The following is a 21,163-nucleotide window of genomic DNA, read 5'->3' as shown; positions in this document are numbered from 1 at the left end:
TTTCAACCAGGGGTCTCTGATGGTACTCCAGCAGAGACATGGATGGAGTCAGAGAACTACATGGAGAAGATATATATTTTAAAGGTACACTATTCTGGACTTCCTTGACTTTGAAAACATAAAATGGCAAGTAAGTTGGGCAGGAATATTGTTTTATTTACTTGTTTTTTTACTTTAACTTTAGCGCTGCTCTTTGGCTTGGTTGAATCTGATGTTTTGGGGTGTACCCATGGTTTCCTGCGATCAACATATCAGAGCGGATATAAATAGCTTCACCTAGAGAAGAAAGACCTACAAGACATGAAAGATGTCGTCTGTGCAAGTAAGTCAGACCTTCTTTCCTTTTTTTTTTTTTTTTTTTTTTTTTTTTTTTTTTGGACATAATATAAATGTGCATGCACGAATGACAGAATAATTACATAAATTTTTAGTGTAGGCTTACTGTAGTCAGGCAATAACATTTTTGAGCACATATTTCTTTTTTTTTTTTATATATATACTCATACTTACTACATTTCTAACTAATTTCTAACATTATAAATGACCTGTGAAGCATTAAATTATGTTGTGATGGTAGTTAACAAGGATAGTTCACCAAAAAATAAAAACCTTTAAACGTTAAGCACTTAGCTCTCCATAACATGCACTTTTCTCATAAGCAATGCAAAATGAAATGCATAATTTTGAACCGTTTAAAACTATACACATTGAAAAGTTTGGGGTCAGTAAGATTCTTTTAAAAAAGAAGTCTCTTATGCTTACCAATGCTGCAAAGTAGTAGTATTGTGAAATAGTATTACAATGTCTTCCTTTTAAATATATTTTAAAAATGTAATTTATTCCTGTGAATTTTCAGCATCATTACACCAGTCTTCAGTGTCAGAAATCATTCTAATATGCTAATTTGGTGCTGCAGAAATATTTTTTATTGTTATGAATGCTTAATATTTTCAGGATTCTTTCATGAAAAGAATGTTAAAATGAACAACATTTTTTTAAATAGTTTTTTTAGCAATGTAAATGTCACTTTTGATTAATTTAATGCATTCTTGCTGAATAAAAGTCTAAAAAAAAAAACATTTTAACAGAATAAATGACCTTTTTTTTATATATATATAAAACTCTTCTAAGTTGACAGTTTTGACAACGTCCCAGAGTTACTTTCTTTAGATAGACTGTTGTTATAATTATGGCTAAGTCAAACATTTACTTAAATGAAGTCAAAGAATTTGACTCAAAAAGCCATGCAAACTTTTCCTTTCCTTTTTGAAGTTTCCTGATCAGCTCTTTTTATATAGGGTTAGTAAGTGTTCTTAGAAATGACAGCAGTGGGTCTTTCTCTCTCTCCATAAATCCCTCAACCCTATCAGTGTCACTTATGTCCTCCTTGCCTCCCTCATTTCTCTCTTGTTTCTCTCTCTCCGTCCCTGTTGTACTCCAGCTGTCAGGGGAGAGTTAATCCTGTTATCTGTACAGGCGCAGACTGACAGTCTCACACACATACACAAACACACATTTTCCCAATCCGCCGTACTGTAATCAACCAGGCTGTACACACCACTCTCCCCTCTATAATTAACTTTCCTCTCAACCGGCGTGTAACACACACACGGACTCACAGAGGCACTGCTCAATTAATTAGGCTGCCCACATGCAAACTCGAAGGGAGTGAGAGAGAGAGAGACCGGTTCCCTTTCGCTTTTCACTCTCTAAACTGCCCCGCTGCATTATAAATTCAATGAAGAAAGTGTGATAGCAAGGACATTTGAGACCTGGGATTGATGCATTTATGCTTGGCTTTATTTTTGGCCTAACACGGTGCATATTGTTGGCTCTTAACAGCTAAAGACAATGTGACTGAATGCATCCATTTAGGTTTGTGTTGTCTTTGTGCATCATGACGGTGTTTGTGTGTAGGTGAGAGCGCGTGAGCTTTTGTTCATGTAAATGAAAGGGAAAGCTCCAAAAGAGGTAAAAAACCTGCCATGCCATGCCAAAACACGCAAACACACAGATGAGCAGGAAGACACGTCACTCGCAGGCATTCAGGTTGAGCTGTAGCCTTTATGTTTTTCACACAGTTTCTCTTTCTCAAGCTCTCTCTCTCTCTCTTTCTCTCCGAGGGGTAATTACAGTGGTGGGCTCAAGCAGAGTCGGTAAACGCTTCTCTTTTCCTCTTTCGCTCCCACCAAGCAAATTATGCACTGGTTACTATAGAGACCTGTTTACAAAATGTTCTTTTTGCCTTTTTCTTTCCTCCCCCCTCTGCCCTCACTCGCTCCATTTTTCCCTTCAATTTTCTGCTGCTCCCTCAAACTCAGTGTGTCTCCTTATGTACTGACTGATGCCTTCATCCTTAGTCTCTTGCCTGCTGTCTCTATGCCCGACTACACGCATAACACACAGTTGCACACAAGAACATGATTATATGAAAATATGATTGTGTATGATATTGAACAGCTGTCTGTGTATGAAATAAATGATGAATGTCTTTTTTAATAAAGGTGTAAAACAAACCTGTTTCTCTTCGTATGTTATTCTGATGATGTGCAATTTCAAAATTGGCACAGGCCCTATTGTGGTATACACATTTATGAATTTAGTTGACCTGAATCTTCAAGTAGTGAGAGTGGCATTCTGCTCTGTGACATGCTATATTTCATCTAAAACTATTTAATACTAAAAATTTCTCAATATTTCTCACATCATAGGACTATTTAAAATAACTGAAAAATTGTTTAATTAATTACTTATGCAAAATGTTTTATTTACCAAAATTAGTAGCATAAAAACATTTACATAATTTGATGTGACGAATTGGCTTATTTGATTGGGAACCTAGAAATAGTAGGCCTATAGAATCTTAAATCCATATTTTATATTTTACATGTGGCATCATTTCACCAAAAGCCAGGGTATGGCAGACCCTGATGACATAATCTTACTCCCTGATAGTCCCACTTTCTTCACAGAACTTTTTCCATCACTTCAAAGCTATTACAGTTTGTGTTATTTTTAATATGATTACCAAAAAACATTTTTGTTCATCTTACAAAGATTGTCCTCGTTTGTAAAACTAAACGTCAATCAATCAAAAACCACAGCCAATCAGAACACAGTGCTGGCGGGCTCTCGAGGCATTTGAATTGCACCAGAGATTAAATTTGACGGCACGCGCAAGAAATGGATAAGTAGCCTACGTAATCAATTTCACAAATATTACACAATTTAAACATTATTAAAAATACATACTGAGCTACTAAAACAATCTTTGTCGTAGAATACACTTGTTTGTTCACAGTTTTAACGTTCTTGCTTCCATTAGTTTAATTTCAAGATCTGAGGTAAATTGTTGCTTTTACTACGGCTACAAAGCTGGGAGCACTAAATAATATTCAAAGTCACATTAACATTAAATGAAGCACATAAACATTACCTGAGATTATCATTGCCATACTTTGTGTTGTTGTTCGAGCCGCTTCAGAAATAGAGGGCATGCACGGGACGTCACCGTCGACCGTTATGACTGCGTTTACTCCCACTGAGTGGCAAAAGATTGAGCAGCAGCATTGGTTTTCAGCGTGAATGCCGCCGCGGAGAAACACACAAAACACATCCAAAACGGGACAGAGCTTTGTGATTGACTGTACAAAATAGCTTTGACGCAAAACCTGAGGTAGGCTATATATTTTAAGACTGCTGAAAGCTATACAGAAAAAGAAGCAGATGGATCACTGTAATTCAGAGAAACATGGATTTGCAGTTATCATTTTGTGTCAAAATGTTGGATTTTGAGGTAAACGTATATTGTATTGTTATGTATTGCCTTGACAACTCATCAATTAAATATTTACCATCTTATATTCTGCATAATTGAGTGTTTTTAAATAAACACTGACAAAAACTATACAAGTTTTAGGGGCTGGACAATAATATATAACATTGATAAAACTTATAGACCTACCTATATTGTAGTTATATGAAATATACACAAGCAGATTTGCTTTATTTCCTCGGAGTCGAAATCAGGCACATATAAATGTCAGGAAACACGACTCCTGGCTGTATGTCCGTATCCATGGATTAGGTTTATTTGACAAGTTAAGAAACACTTTCGAGCCCAACTTTTATTGTAATCGTTTGTTTTACTCGCGTTTTCGCAGTTTCCCCTATTAAATCCAGGTTCTTTTACCACTCAGTCCAGCTGAGGGAGCGCGTTCCGGCGGGAAAGTGATGTCGATGCATACCCTCTACTGTGATTGGCTACAATACTAAATGCTGCAAAATCACGTTGTGAATAGACACATTGGCAGCGCCGCTGATCTTACATGACACGAATATAATAACCAGGTCGCTTTAATTTACTTAGGCTACCTTTCTGTTTTATTTAACAATACAAATTATTTGTTACACATAGTAATATAGGCTAACTCAGTTAATCCTGCATGCAATGAATACAATTATTTAAGTTGCATTGACTTGCAGCCCAGTTGACGCCCCTGATGTCAATGTTTTTTTTGTAAATTAGAATTTACATAACGTCCCCTTGGAATTATAAGGTTCTGTCTGACATTTTTGTCAAAATTGAGTTATATTATTATTATTCTGTGACAACGTATTTACATTTCGATTTTTTATTTTTATTTTTTTATGTTGTGTTCATTTTGGGACTTTTTATTTAGAAAACAAATGTTCTATCTACAAAGTCGAATGGAATGCAAAAACTTTGAGGCTCAATATCTCAGAACTGCTCAGAATGCAGATGGAACCTTATAATTCCAAGGGGATGAAAATCAAGTGTATAGACAGTAAAATATAACAATTTAATTGTGGTTTTAGACTGCATGAATACAGTTTAACCTAAAATCTTAATTTCAATAAATAAATGTTGACTCAAAGTTGCGGTGTATTCCAGGTATCCATGTTATCAGTAGGCTATATGTGATTTCCCTGGGAATCGAACCCATTATCATGTTACTTGCACATCTTATCTTGTCCTTGCTCAACTCTTCCTTTCTCTGTTTGTTTTCCTGGTTACACACACTTGTCTTTCCCACACACTTGTTATTGGCCACCTCCTAGTGGTACCCAGTGTATTCAGAGGTGTTTCTTGCTTTTTTTCCCCTTGTTAAATTCCTTCTCATCGCTCCACTTTGCTGCCTTGGTGATCTACTCCTATTCTATCTCATCTCTCTCTCTCGCTCCCTCTTTGGGCATTTACTTTTCAGGCAGGGATTGACTTCTGCCAATGCTGTTCAAATATGACAGCGCTTGGACAATAAAAGTACACCATCATGGCAGCTTGAGAATACAGTACACAACCTGGGAGAGAATGTTTGTGATTCACACGAGTACAGCACAGCATCTAAAGCAACGGTTCTAAACTGGGTTTGCTACAGGCCCCGGATTTTACATTGGACAACAAATTGTTACCCAACACAGCAGCAAAATTGTTTATCATACAAAAGGCACAATATGCAGAATATGCAAAATTATAAGCAGGGCATGTCACGAGATATACAGTAAGAGCGATTTGGAAACCAGAGGGCCGGTTCACAAAGAACGCATTTTTTGCTTTCTACACAGCACTGCTTTTTTATTGTTTTCTATAAAAACATGTACTAATTAGAACTTTTTAACGTATAGCCTACATCTCGCACATGAAACCTTTGATTTAAAGACAGTGAGTCAAGTAAAAAAGGTTACATTTCAGAGTTCTTTTCTGCTGCATTGCCTTGCATTTGTGCATTCCGCTACACTACATGAACGCAAGCTCTTGACCCTGAACTTGATACAGCACAATATGCTGCGTTCGCGCCATATCGTAATTACCGTAATTTCGAGATGACAACACATGACCAGTGTTGCCAAGTTCACGGTTTTCCTGCGGAATTGGACTATGCCATGGTTTGAAGGTCTGACATATTGCATAAATTGTAATTTTACTGAATTGCATGAATTGGATTATTATACATTCTACCGATGATGAAACTGTGCTAGATTATGATTTATTTGTTTTAATTTTTTTTGAGGGAGTGGCCTTTGAGCTCATAAAACAGACTGTTTATGATTACTACTAGTGATTTTCAAGTTGAAATTGTGTATTAAGCATAACAGTGACTGTAAAATATGTATTGTAGGGCTTGTTTTGGGCTATATTTGATTGCTGTTTTGGCTTATTTTGTTACACAGACCTGGCAACCCTGCACATAACGTTCTACACTGAGCTGGGAATTAAGCATTTCTATGGCAACACTATTAATGCCTAAATAAATATACAGCAGTCAGGTGGTACAGCGTTCACATGGTATAAGTTGGAGCTCTCTGAAAATTCCCATCTTACAAGCTGTAATTACGATCTCTATGAGAATGTGAATGCTTTTTACAAGCTGAATCTTGTATTTACGGTAATTATGACATGGTGTAAATGCACCTTTTTTAAACATGGACACGTGCGAGACAGTGAGAAGGCAAGGCAGTGGGTAATGTCCATCTAGCACATGTTTACAGAGAAAAATATTACTAATAGCGCAGTTAAATGCAAAAACGCATTCTGTGTGTACACTTGTAAATACGATGGGCCATATTACCAAACAACTATTGTTATTTTATCCAATTTCTGTGGTTAAAGCTGCAGTCCGCAACTTTTTTTGTGTTAAAAATGTACAAAAATTATATAATGATAATATGCAACATGAATCCATTTTCCAAACATTGTTTTTGTCTTATCCTGAATCATTATGGTACACTTATAATAAGACAGTAAAAGTAGCTCCGGCTAGAATGTTCCTCTGCAAGACACGTGCAGTTCTGTTTATTAACCGCTAGAGGGCCAAAAATCGTGGACAGCAGCTTTAAAAATAAGAAGCAAATTTAAAAAAAGAAGCAAATTACAAACAATAGGACAAATACAATATAACAAAAATAGGAATTAAATAAATTAAGTTTTTCAGGCGCAATAGGTTTATTTAACATGTAGTTAGAATTAAAGGATTAGTTCACTTTGAAATGAAAATTAGCCCAAGCTTTACTCACCCTCAAGTCATCCTAGATGTATATGACTTACTTCTTTTTGATGAACAAAATCGCAGAAATATTAATAAATATCCTGATGCGTCCGAGCTTTATAATGGCAGTGAACAAGGGTCACCAGTATGAGCTTAAGAAAGTGCTTCCATCCACATCCATCCATCATAAATGTGTGCTCCACAGGGCTCCGGGGGGTTAATTAAGGCCTTCTGAAGCGAAGCGATGCATTTGTGTAAAAAAATATTCATATTTAAACAAGTTATGAAGTAAAATATCTAGCTTCCGCCAGACCGCCTTCCGTATTCAAGTTATGACGAAAGTGTAAAGTGTCGTCACGTCAGTTACACTTTTTGCGTAAGTTGAATGGGGAAGGAATAGGACGTAGCAAAAGCTTTGTGAACTGCAAGGGTTTTACACTTTCTGCGTACGTTGAATAAGGAAGGTGGCTAGTGTGGTAGCTAGATATTTTACTTCATAACTTGTTAAATATGAATATATTTTTTTTACACAAAGGCATCGCTTCGCTTCAGAAGGCCTTTATTAATCCCCCGGAGCCGTTTGGAAGATGTTTATGATGGATGGATGTGGATGGAAACACTTTCTTCAGCTCATACACGTTGATCCCTATCACTGCCATTATAAAGCTTGGATGAGTCAGGATATTTATTAATATTTCTGCGATTATGTTCATCAGAAAGAAGAAAATCATATACATCCTATAGGATGGCTTGAGGGTGAGTAAAGCTTGGGCTAATTTTCATTTCAAAGTGAACTAATGTGAACGGATCCATTATACTGATTCACCCAGCTGTTTACTTTCACTTGAGACATAGCCAGCTGTGTTTACATGAATACTCCACTTGATGGCCATTTTTATATAATTGCGCGTACACCACATTGAGTTCTTTTTCACTGCTTTATTGTGCTTAATAACACTTTTTAACATCAGGCATGTCACCAATTCGCCATCGCCTTCTGAGAGAAATGGCTTTCTGTGCTCGCACTTTGCCAGTCAGCACGAGCACCGTACTTTCTTTACAGGATATGTTGCTCTTATAACTCTTTTTATCATCAAGCACGTCCCGCTCTTTATATTCTCAGTCATGCATTTCATCACTCTGAAGTGCCAATATATTGCTATATATTTACATACCGCGATATACACGATATAACAATAGACATTTCATACCATGGTAACGATATAAATCATCATACCGCCCAACCCATATGGTGGCCTGGCATAATGTTTATTACCCAGGAGTCTCTGATTCCTACAGAGTAACTACTCAATGTCTTTCTCACCCCTATCCTGTTCATGCAGTGCTGGGAAGCATTGTCAGCACATAGTCCAGTGTTGTGTTCAGGCAATTAATTTAGAGTCTTCTTTCATCTTGCTCTGTCTTCGCTGAAAATGAGTGGTCCGCGGGGGCTTTAGGGCTTTATCGGGCCAGAGTTTTAAGGGTGGACGTATATTAGACTGCATAACGACTAGAATTTTTGGTCTTTTGAGATTTGAATAAGGCACATGTTTATAGAAGACATAATTTTGGATGGTTAAAGTCCGATAGACATCTTTTGTAGGTGTGGCTGTATGTATTAAAGTGGGTTTAGGGAGCATGGGCGGCTCGTGCTGATGGAAAGTAAAAGTTAATTGTTCCCCAAAGGCACATGCAGAATTGGAGGATGGGATAGGCTCGAGATGATGGTGCAGATTTCTTCCACCTTCATTTCGTTCCCTTCGCCCTAGTCTCCTCTGCTTATTCTTGTTCCTGTGTTTGTGAAATAAATAATAAATATGTTTAATTAAAACTCTAATACACTGTGTTTCTGTTAATCCCAATTTATGTATTGTAATTAAGTCTGTCTCCTCAAGCTTTGTTAATTGCTCACGCATATGTAAATATGCGAGGCAGTCAGATTGATTCAGGTTTATATGCATAATCACAGTGTTTGATTGTGTCTGTATTTGCGTGTGTGTCTGTAAAAACCATTTGCATTTTGGTTGACACAGAGGTGTGTGGGCAGAGAGAATATTATTATGCTGTCATAAAGGCGGTTGATTGGTATAATGGGATGATACATAATAATACGACTCAGCTTATTTGTTTACATGTCCTGATGTAGATAATATATAGCTTGCATCCATCAACTCAAATAGATTAAAATGAAGGCAGGAGTTTGAGTATCTGTCTCTGTCTTTCTGTCCATTTTGTTTGTCCATCCATTCACCCAGGCTGTTTTTCTTTCTATTTGTCTGTCTGCTTTCTCAATCTCTCTCTCTTTCGCTCCGTCGCTCATTAGAGACAGAGGGAAAGTGATATCATTCTAATGATTACCCTTTTCTCCTCTCCCCCACTCTCTCGCTCTTTTCAGTAAATGAGTGAAAGTGATATCTCTCTCTAATGATCAGTGTGAATAATCGGCCTCTATATAAAGTCTTCCTTTAGTGTTGGAAATCACTCTCGCTTTTCTCCCACTCTGTCCTTTCATTATTTCCTCTTTTTATCCATTAGCCCTTTATAAGGATGGTTCTCCTTTCATAGGTTTCATGCTGTTTATTAGCGATTGAGGATTAAGAGGAATAATTAAATACAAACATGCAAAATCATATGCACCCACACTTTTGCAGGTTCACTGCCGTTAAACCATACGCTTGATATTTGGCTGTGATTTCAACTTAAAAAGCACTAAAATGTCAACATATAGGCCTTCATGATCTACTTTAATCTGTCAAATTTCACAAAGTGATAATATGCTGTTGTTACTAGGAACTAATTCTAATTGCCCTAACTTTTTTGGTTTCTCTAATTTAGAGGCCATTTACACTACACCATTTTCAACTAAAAACGTCAAACTTTTAATGCATTTTAGGCCATTCATTTACACTCACATTCATTTGCACTTTTGAAAACGGGTTTAAAAGTGTGAGTTTTCAAAAGAGGGCAGCGATTTAACAGCTTGTGCTTCAGTTGCTTAACAACAACAAAGCTGGAGAATCTTATGCAGCCAAAATGAGGATTGTCAGTAACTGTTTTCAGCCTTCCATTGTTCAAATCGGAGTCGGACACTGATGGAGAGACTCAGGAAGAAGTTACAACTTTTAGAAGGCATCTGGGCATGTCTCAATGGTTAGTGGTTAAATGTATGTAGTTGCTGTGGAGTTGATTCAACTCATTGACAAGCATGTGGCATTAAATGACGGCATATAACAACACTCTACAACAACTCTTCCTAACATGGCCTCGCCCCCTTTGTTGCATGTTCTCGGGGGCAGGGTTTATGTAAATTTTAAGGATAGTAATATCACTAACCCGGGAAGAAGCTGGTTGTAGTCCCTACCAGCTGTTTCCTTAAACAGAAAATTCTTTTAAAGAAAATATCTCCCTTTGCATTGAACTTTGAGCATCGTAACTTTGCAGATGTTGTTTATCAAACAGCAACATTACACTCCAACTAAAGTTAAAAAAGTGAAATCATAATCAACCACCCCTTTTAAACTACAAAAACACGAATTTGTGAAAACGCTGACGTTATTGACGTAGTGTTTCTTTACAAAGTGTCATCGCCAGCTACTGGCCTGGCATGAATAATACAGTTTTGTATTTTTTGTGGATCAGTGTGAACAGGATTGTTTTGACAGTGGTGTAGTCTGTACACGAAAAATGCAAAGCAAAAACTTTTCCGTTTTTAGTACATCATTGTTGTGTAAACTTAACCTCAGCCAGGTTGATATCATATTAATGAAGATTTTTTACACTTATTAATGGAAAAGAGAAATATACAGGTCTTTTTACAGTATGTGTGCCATTTGTGACACTCATTATATACAAATAATAATGTTTTTAGTTGACAAGACCAAGTTATCCAACACTGTTATCATCATACACCCCCTCCAAATACCATACAGATCATAACTAATATAATTTAATCAGTATTTCATAACCTTTCTATGAAACACCTTGAGCAAAAGGTAAGTCAAAAACTGTATACTTGATTACAGACAACATTGTTACCTTTCTAAAGTTACCTTCCACTGTTATACCTTCCTATATTTATATGCCAAATGCCAATATATATTTTAAATTAATTAATTAATTTAGCTTGAAATGGCACAATACCATTTATTGACAATTAAACTAATCAATTCATTAACCATTTCAGTCATATCCAATTCTTGGTGATTCTATTAATTTTTTTGGCAATTATTTTTCCGGGGTAGGTTGTCAGGTCTTTTCCCAACCCTCCCCATTACTGACACTTATTTTAAATCTCTTTATCAAACTAGAAATTGTATGTGTTTCACAGAATGAGCCTCAAATCAAAAAGACATAGATAAAAAAACAAAAAAACAAAGAAAAACAGGAAAAAGTGAAAACGGAGCCAGTTTTCCATGTGTTTATTTTGTGCTTACAGAAGTTTTTTCCAGCTTTTTTTTTTTTTTTTTCTCGTTCTGGTGTGGAGGACTTGAGTTATTAAAACGCCAACCTTTCCAACAAGAAGCAATAAATCAACCTAAAGATCCTGGGAGAGAGAGAGAGAGAGAGGCAGAATGAGGAGAAGCAGATCTGAGAGTGCAAGGCCTTGGAGAATGGATGGATTGGTGAAAGAGAGGACAGAGTTGAGAGAAGCAACACTGGTAAAGAATGAAACCAAAACTAAATAAGATCCATAGGTGTTGCTCTCCAAGCCTGAAATCCGAAATTGATTCAGTCCAACTCTAGATCCACTGAAGTTTTTTGTTATTAATAATATTTTACAGATTGCATTATTGTAGGCTATTACTTAATCTGCTGTGTCTCTGATACTGTAAAGTGCACATACGCACTCAATCAGAGTCAGCCACGGCTGACAGGTTGAGCAAAGCTGGGTGAAACGGTTAAATAGTTTAGTCTCTGCTTAAGTGGCTGTCTCTCTTGATATCTCTCACTGTATTCTTCTCCATTCCTCTCTCTCCCATCTTTATTTACTGCCAGATACAAAGAAAAAGACATTCATCAGGATAAATACACATCCAAAGCATGTGCTTGCATATGCTTTAATCTATTTTTACTAAATACAGAGACTCTAATCAATTAATCCTTAATCTGTTCATTTGGTTGAACCATAACAAACCGAATCAATAGAATAAAGCAGGCTTTCCAGCGCTACATAGAGGAATGATAAGAATGAACCAATTCTGAATAAATCAGTGTTACATATCACCTTATTTTGTAATGTGGAAGTAAGCTATTTTCTATAAATATGCGAGAAATAGAGAATGGAAACGTGACGTCAACAGTGCAATGCATTCTGGAACTTTAGCACACCGACACTACGATAGAGACTTAGTAGTAATGGAGGTAGACATTAATATTTATTTTATACATTTAAAAACACATTAAAATGGTGAACTGCCTTAGCTGCTCTCATGATTCATAAGCTGCTGTGATAAAAATAACAATTGGTAAAACTTGTTTTACAAACAGTGTGTTTCTGATTATGACAATAGATTAAAATAATATTTAAAGAAACAAGCTATTTTGTACAGTTAAAAATAACTGCAAGCAGATAACACCGGAAGCCAGACACATTCAATTTACAAATGGCCGCGCCCACTCTTACAGTTGATAAGAGAGAGGGTCGTTTATGAATCTTTGGAGCAGCATTGAGGAAAATATATGCACAGTTACTAAAACTTCTGAAAGAAACATGCCTGACGGTGCAAATATAAAAGGCTGTGGTTTATTTTATTTCTCTCCCCCCGCCAAAAGCAGCGAAGGGACTATGCTGTCTACAAAAAATGAGCAGATAAAAGTATCCCATGGGACAGGAAGCGAAGCTAACGATGGATTCGGACGTGCATTGATGCCTTTCTACCTTGGAATGCATCCTCCGAAGGCAGCGCTTTTAAGCTTTAGGACGCAGCCATGAAAGACAGCGGGCCGTTTAAGACTCCCTAAAATGCATGTGCAATGTGTGAGTGCGTTTATTTCCTCAGCTTAGACATTAAAACCAACAATGTGCCGCTTGGTTGGGCTATATACCGCGAAAAAAAAGCTTTTTTATGGAAAAACGCTGTCACGCTACTGAAAACGTATAGCAGCGTGCTCGTGACATTTATTTTTTTTTTTTGTGGTAGGCCTATAGGCTAAATGAGAAATAGGTTGGATCTCACATAGTTTATGAGATTGAAGCTCTGTGACTCTCAGTAGAGATGATGAGTTGAGATGCTCTGATAAGCCTGATTTAACCTCATGACTGTGTATCGGGACTCTGAATGCAATTGGGCGTGTAGCTAAACGCGCGCACACTTCACCAACAGGGAGCACTACCGCGTTTGCAAATATCACCGCTGTTCTCACCTGTGAATCACTAAACCTCCTGGTGGTTCGAGAAAAGAGTAACGAAAAGAAACACTTGACTAAACCATGGCACCACGGGCACATCAAAACTAAACCCCGCCGTGTGACTTAATCAACCTTCCCATCATTTCTGGTAAAACGCCTGGAGAGAAAAAAAAATTGTCTAGACATAACATTAGCGCAGTGTCGTAAGAGGGATGAGACATTATTTCTTTGAGCGTATGTAATGTCTCAGAGGAGAGAAGTTTTTATCTATTTCAGGAAGAATACTATTAAACCAGCTAATGACCCAGCAGAACAGAAATCCAAAACCATGGCAACAACTGCAAAAGAGCCACTTCTGTAATTACATATTAGGAAAATCGGATACTGTAATTAAAGAAAATTAAATATGGAGATTAAACAGATCTAGAATGGCAACTGAGTTAATGGCAAATAATTTGTTAGATGTGTGGTTTAGTTATCTGGTTCTTTTTGTGAACCAGTGGCTATAACAAGTTTTATTATTTTTTATAATAGAACATAATCATATTTATCTGAACATGAAGGTATTTTAGGCCTAATTTATGCATTATTTGGGTCAATGACACGACGCCCCTTTTTTGTTTTTGGTCCAGATCTATTAGTTTAGTAATTTAGAAATGCAGTTCTTTGATAGTTATACACAACATGTTTTACATTTCTGAATTAAACTTCAATTTGATATTTTTGGGGGGCATAAATTCGATTTTTTTTAAAAATACATATTTTAGCTATTTTTTATATAATTAAAAGAATAAAAATCTTGAAAACAGAACCTCATTAATGCTGTTAATATTTCTTGGAAAGTTTTTTTATTATTATAAACATTTGAAAAAAGTTTGCCCATTAAACAAAGTCATGTGGTACAGAAAAAAACAAAACAAGAAACAATATCATACAGACCAGAGTAATGACTGTGTGTCATATCAATAAATCTCTTAAATTATTTCATAATTGGACCTCTTTATGAAATGTCATGGCTTCAAAATGTCACGTGGGACACACTAACCAAAAACAAAACAAAGATACTTATGGATTAATATTTCAAGAAAAAATTTATTTTATCATTTGCCACCGACCCATTTATTATGAAATGATTTTTTTTCTTTACAGCAAAAAGTTATTCTGCACTTATATGCTTAGTATGTCATTAGTCCTGATTTTTCCCCCCAGACTGCCTGTACAAAAAGTCAGATTTGATTTGTAATTTCTGTCACCCAGCTGGTGCTGATCAGCCTGTGAATGCTGGAGGTTATGAAACTATAATATCTCTTATTTGTTCCATATTTCTGACATCAGTCATAAATGAGATCTATATGTTCAGATCTAGCTCACTGACTTACATCATAACTTCCCCCTTTGGCTGTACTTTGATTGTTTATATCCATTTGTCTCACATGGTTAGATACATCAACAAATCCTAGAAATTGCACATGTATTGCATTTTTGATATTGCATTCATTTGTTAGTTAAATTGATACTTCAATATAGTTAAACCTGGAAGTAAATAAGTTTATTTCATGTAAATTTATCTCCTGTTTATTTCTTTTAAATGTATCTAAGCTTTTTTATTCAAAATTTTATTATATTAAAGAAATACAATAGTCGTTTAACTCTACTGTAGATGGACAGTCAGACAGACAGGTAGATAAATGGAGGTTAAATGAAGCGAAGGAGAGCAGAAAGTGAGACATGGTACATTGACAGACTAAAGAGAACGAGGGAAACAATAAAAATTGTGCTGACGCTGAATTTCATGTCTATAATAAAAGGGAGAGGGGAGGGGATCAGAGAGAGGAGAGGTTAAAATAAGCATGATGACGGGGGGAAGGGGCCCGTGTGACTGAGGTACCGTCATGATCTCTCTGAAGAGCCACAAACAGGAAGCACAAACTAAGACACCAATATGTTAAAATGGTAAAAAAGAAATAGAATAAAGGGAGCAGAGGGAAAGACAGAGGAGAGAAAGGTTGGAATGAGGGAGGAAAGAGAAAGGAGAGGGGAGATGATGGATGCGCTGCTCTCATTTTGTGCCCCCTAACGAAGACTCTAATTAGTGTTTGTGTAATTCTGCACTGTCTTCACTGCCTGCTCATCTTAATTAACTACATTCATCTTCACCTCCCTCCTCTCTCTCATTCTATCCCTCGCTCTCTCCGTCTCTCCCATTGCTCTCTTAAAAATAACGCCGACTGACTGCGTCCCACCTAGAGTAGATCTGCTTTTACTGTAGAAATCTCCCTCTCTCTCTCTCTCTCGAACACACACACACTTGCTCTCTTAGTGTCAATAAAGTTTAATTGGTATTACTTTAAGGGCTAGCAATATTGCCGGAGCATTTAAGTAGTTGCTTATACAGGTGTACGAGGAATAATAAGAATAAATGGTGGAAAATGCTATGAAGAGTATGAATGTAATGTAATACATCAAGAGCATGTGACCATTGCCTTGATTTAAATTCATTTGCAACTAGTTTAATTTGATTTTAGGAAAAAAAAAAAGTGTATTTATTTGATTTATTTATTTCTTGCATTTGAAAAGTTTTGTTTCAGTTCTGCCTGTCGTTTAGAGTCCATTGATCATTTATTCCCGGTTTTATCTGCCTGCTTTTATCATTATTAAGCTGTGATTGCTGACTCTGTAGTTGCTCAGATTTGTCTCTGGCATGAGTCCTAACAGTAATGAGACACGCTGCAAATTTATGCGTTCTTTTTAGGGTCCGGAAGCTGTTTAATTTGCTTTGTGTTTGGGGTTTTATTTTCCATATGTTTAAGGGTATTAGGTTCCACATACTGAGGTGCTTTTAGTTTGATTATAATGTTAAAAGGATGGTTCACCCCAAAATGAAAATTCTGTCATCATTACTCACCCTCAAGTTGTTGCAAACCTGTATGAGTTTCTTTCTTCTGTTGAATACAAAATAATATATTTTAAAGAATGTTGGCGATCAAACAGTTGTCGGTAGCCATTGACTTCCATTGTACGAAAAAATGGAAATCAATGGATAGCAGTATACACTGAAAAAAAATTGGAGTAGGATTTACTTGAAAAAAGCTTGGAAACAATTTTCACTCAGAAAAGGCTAGTAAATTTACAAATATTTGCCAAGTAAAAGCCTAAACATAATTATTAGTAGCTTTAATTAGAAATGTTTAAGTTAAGTTTACTTGGGAATTCCGAGTAAATTTTATTGACTCTTTGTTTGTAAATGTTCTAAAATATTTATATAATTAATGTAATATTTGTAAATGTTCTAAAATATGACTTAAGTAATGCTTATAAATTTATTATGATTTATTGCATTTTTTATGCATGAGACCACCACTGAAAAAAACAATATGTAAAATTGACTTTTGCAAGTTTTTGCACACATATATAAGTCAATTTTACATATGAAATTAAATAAACTCTACTTAACTAAGTTAAGTAAAATTAACAAAGAAATTAGATAATTTTAACATTGCCAGCAGGCTAAAAGGCTGAGTAACTTCTATTAGTTGAAGTTTTACTCAAACAATACACTTTTAAAGTGTATGCTTTACTTAGAAACACCTAAGGAAATAATACAATAGATATTGTGTAAACACCATATCCATATTTTCGAAGTATAATGTGGCACCTGAACACAGACGCCTCAATACTCAATGACGGTAACATTCGATGGATCGTTTTTTTTAGTGTGAATGTGCCATTTTGAGAAGAAAATGAACTCCAAATGTCACAAAATGGCAAGTTACTAAACATAACCACAAAAGCAATGATAAAACATGTAAAAACAGCTTTAAAACAGTGAAAAATCGACCAAATTAATTATTCTAGGACAAGTGCATGATGGGAACACCAGTATCAGAAAAGATGAGTAGTTTTACTTAACTTTATATTGTTGATATTTCTGCTTAAATTTCTACAAGCTTAAATTGAGTACTAATATAGAATTTACTTAGTTTTTTTTTAATTCTTGCTAACCTTTTCATGTAAAAATTACATTTGTTTTTTCTGTAGTATTTACTGCCAACTGTTTGATTAACATGTTTGGGACGATATAAGGATGAGTAAATGTTTTTGGGTGAACTATCCCTTTAATGTTTGGTCTTTAGCCATGTTTGAGGGTCCAGATAGTCATGGTGTAAAAATCACAGTAATATTGTATTGAATTCAAAATGCATGGCAACAAAATACATGCAAACTTATCACTCAATTAAGTCAGTATATCAGAAACAATCTTAAACAGTTAGTTCACCCAAAAATGAAATTTTCTGCCATTAATCACTCACCCTCATGTCGTCCCAAATCCGTAAGACCTTTGTTGGTCTTCGGAACACAAATTAAGATATTTTTGATGAAATCCGAGGGTATCTGATCCACACATAGGCAGCAACGACATTGCACATTTTGAGGTCCAGAAAGGTACTAAAGACATTGTTAAAACCATCGATGTGACTACAGTGGTTCAACTTTAATGTTATGAAGCGACGAGAATACTTTTTGTGTGCAAAAACACAACTTTTTGTGTGGCGTTTCCTGTGGCAGTATCACACGCATACGTCATGCTGCTCACATGACAAAAATATCTTAATTTGTGTTCTGAAGATGAACGGAGGTCTTGAACATAAGGGTGAGCACTTAAAGGTGCCCAAGAATGCTTTTTCACAAGATATAATATAAGTCTAAGGAGTCTCCTGAATGTGTCTGTGAAGTTTCAGCTCAAAATACCCCATAGATTTTTTTAAATTAATTTTTTTAACTGCCTATTTTGGGGCATCATTAACTATACACTGATTTTGGCAGCGCCGCCCCTTTAAATGGCGTGCTCCCTGCCACACAAGCTCTCGACTATATTACAGTGCATTTACAAAGTTCACACAGCTAATATAACCCTCAAATGAATCTTTACAAGATGTTCATCATGCATGCTGTATGCATGCTTCGAATTATGTGAGTAAAGTATTTATTTTGATGTTTACATTTGATTCTGTATGAGTTTGAGGCTATATGCTCCGTGGCTAACGGCTAATGCTACACCGTTGGAGAGATTTATAAAGAATGAAGATGTGTTTATGAATTATACAGACTGCACATGTTTAAAAATGAAAATAGCAACGGCTCTTGTCTCCGTGAATACAGTAAGAAACGATGGTAACTTTAACCACATTTAACAGTACATTAGCAACATGCTACCGAAACATTTATAAAGACAATTTACAAATATCACTAAAAATATAATGTTATCATGGATCATGTCAGTTATTGTTGCTCCATCATCTGCCATTTTTCGCTGTTGTTCTTGCTGGCTTACCTTGTCTATGCACAGATCCAGACGTGAATACTGCCTTTCCTTGTCGAATGCCTTGAACATGAGCTGGCATATATGCAAATATTGGGGTCATACATATTAATGATCCCGACTGTTGCGTAACAGTCGGTGTTATGTTGAGATCTGCGTGTTTTCCGGAAGTCTTTTAAACAAATGAGTTTTATACAAGAAGGAGGAAGCAATGGGGTTTGAAATTCAATATATGTCTTTTCCATGTACCTGAACTCTTGTTATTTAACTATGCCAGTATAAATTCAATTTTTGATTCTAGGGCACCTTTAATGACAGAAATGTCATTTTAAGGTAAACTAACCCTTTAAATGTGCATTTGATTGCATTTAAAAGCTTTTGTGTTTTGTCCTTCCTTCCTGCTATATATCCTCCATTGATTGGACAAACAAACAGAAAGAAGACAACAACAACAACAAAAAAAACATGACATTTTATTTCATACAGAGCTGCAATTGCTTTTTATTAGTGAGCATGTAGTCTCAATGTGAAAATGAGAAGGAAGGTATGTTGTGTTGTGTGATCTAGGATTGTCACTTCCTGCATGAAATCTGGGCCTTTTTCCCCCTTTCTTTCTCTGTTTCTTAATTGATTTACTTCCAGTTGACATGACACATTATATGACGTCAGTTTAAAAACAACAGTGTCAGTATTCATCTTAAACGCATCACTTCAAACTCTTACGGGCTGTTTGGTAGTTATACAGTAAAATTAGACTACATCTATTGCAGCAGTGTTGTTGTTGGACATTTTGAACACTTTTCTTTCCACTGTAATATTGTACATTTAATAATTGTATATAAAAATCAGCATTTTTGTGTTGTTTAAATTCTTAAAAGGTATTTTGAGAGATTTATTACTTGAGAAGCAAAAAAGACTTGATTTCAGACAATATGTTGAAATATTTTTGTCACATGATCCTTCAGAAATTCTTCTAATATAATGATTTGCTGTTCAATAAACATTTCTTATTAGCAAGGTTTTTATACTTTGTAATATTTTTGAGGAAACTGTGATACATTTTTTCAGTATTCTTTGATTAATATAAAAGGTAAAAAACGAAAAATTTAAAGAATAGAACATTTTTAAACATATTAATTAAAATCTTTAATATTATAAATGTCTTTATTGTTACTTTTTATCAATTTATTGTGTCATTAATAAATAAAAGTAAATGAAAATCTTTCTGACCCCAAACTTTGTTTAATAAATAATAATTAAACGATAAACATTTATTACATTTCTTAATAAATGTTCACCTTTTGATTATTATTGTTGTCTCTAATAATTATGTGTCTGATTTTGGGTTAATTTTAAGCTAGCCATATAGTCATTTTTAAACAATAGTTGGGTTAAATAAAACTGGGTTAAATCTTTGCATGTTGGGCAAACATTTAACCCAACCGCTGGGTTTGTTAATTTTCAACCCAACTTGGGTTATTTTTAACCCAGCATTTTTTAGAGTATTGTCTCAGCCTCAAATGGCACAACCAGGAACAGTTCACAGACCATCTAAAGCATGTTGCATGCAAAAATGGCAAGAACTGGAATACTCTGGAATACAGTAAACAGCAATAAACAACAGTTCCAATCTGATTGGCTGGCTTCTGCGCAATTTCCAGGAGTCAGGATACATGGATGTTTATCAGTCAGTTGATTAAACCGTGTTTACAAGGTACCAGTACTATTCTGATTACACATTTATCCATGCACCCTTAAAAAACACACCGGGTTGTTATTTAAGAGAACAAACTGAATTGAACTGATTATGCAAGCTAGAAAGTGAAAGAGCAGTTCCATGACTTTTATAACACATTCTGATTAGCATTACAGGAAGTATGAAATCACATTGTTTTAAGTGGAAAAACTATGAATCATAATCCGTTTCTTGCTTAAGAAATGTCTCTGTAAATGATTAGTCAATGTGTTTCTTTGAATAATAAGTGAATAGTCTCAGGTAAGAAAGCACACACATTATTTTTAATTATTTTGCACCCTAACAAAGAGCGTATGAGTAATTCTTGTGATGAGGGATGTTTTTGGCTTTACAGCTGTGCGTATGATGCGGCTCTCGCCACCGCCCATCTGCCATGTGATGCCACGGCCCAGAGAGACCAGCACACTCACACAACAGCAGGAGATGATGCTATAAACTGCCATACAAATCTCAAGCAGACTGCAGTCTGCAATTATCATCAGGGTCATTATCACACATTCACTGCTTTTTTAATTGAAAAAACTATAAAGGTCTCCAGCTGATAAACACCAAAAGGAAGCACTCAATGGCCATTCAGAGGGATGAAGAGAGAGCAGGAGAGTCGAAGCGGTCCGGTGAATATGAGCAGAGTCACCACCTCATATTGGCCAATCAATGACAGTTATTATATTAAGCAACCAATCAGATTGCTCAGCCTGAGGCTGAATAAACAGGAAATGATGTGAACACTTG

General features: G+C 35.7%; 1 long non-coding RNA gene across 1 annotated transcript; it reads left to right on the top strand.

Annotated features, from left to right (window-relative positions):
* Nucleotides 1–33: 33 nt before the first annotated feature.
* On the top strand, nt 34–20,927 carry LOC137028948 (uncharacterized). Its single transcript, XR_010896232.1, has 3 exons — nt 34–84; nt 185–322; nt 20,766–20,927. It is a non-coding gene; the product is annotated as an uncharacterized lncRNA (long non-coding RNA).
* The last annotated feature ends 236 nt before the right edge of the window (nt 20,928–21,163 follow it).

This window comes from Chanodichthys erythropterus, chromosome 2, assembly GCF_024489055.1.
Source record: "Chanodichthys erythropterus isolate Z2021 chromosome 2, ASM2448905v1, whole genome shotgun sequence".
In the NCBI taxonomy this organism is placed as follows: domain Eukaryota; kingdom Metazoa; phylum Chordata; class Actinopteri; order Cypriniformes; family Xenocyprididae; genus Chanodichthys; species Chanodichthys erythropterus.
The sequence above is the reverse complement of the archived record's forward strand: the minus strand, read 5'-3'. Positions and strand labels throughout refer to the sequence as shown.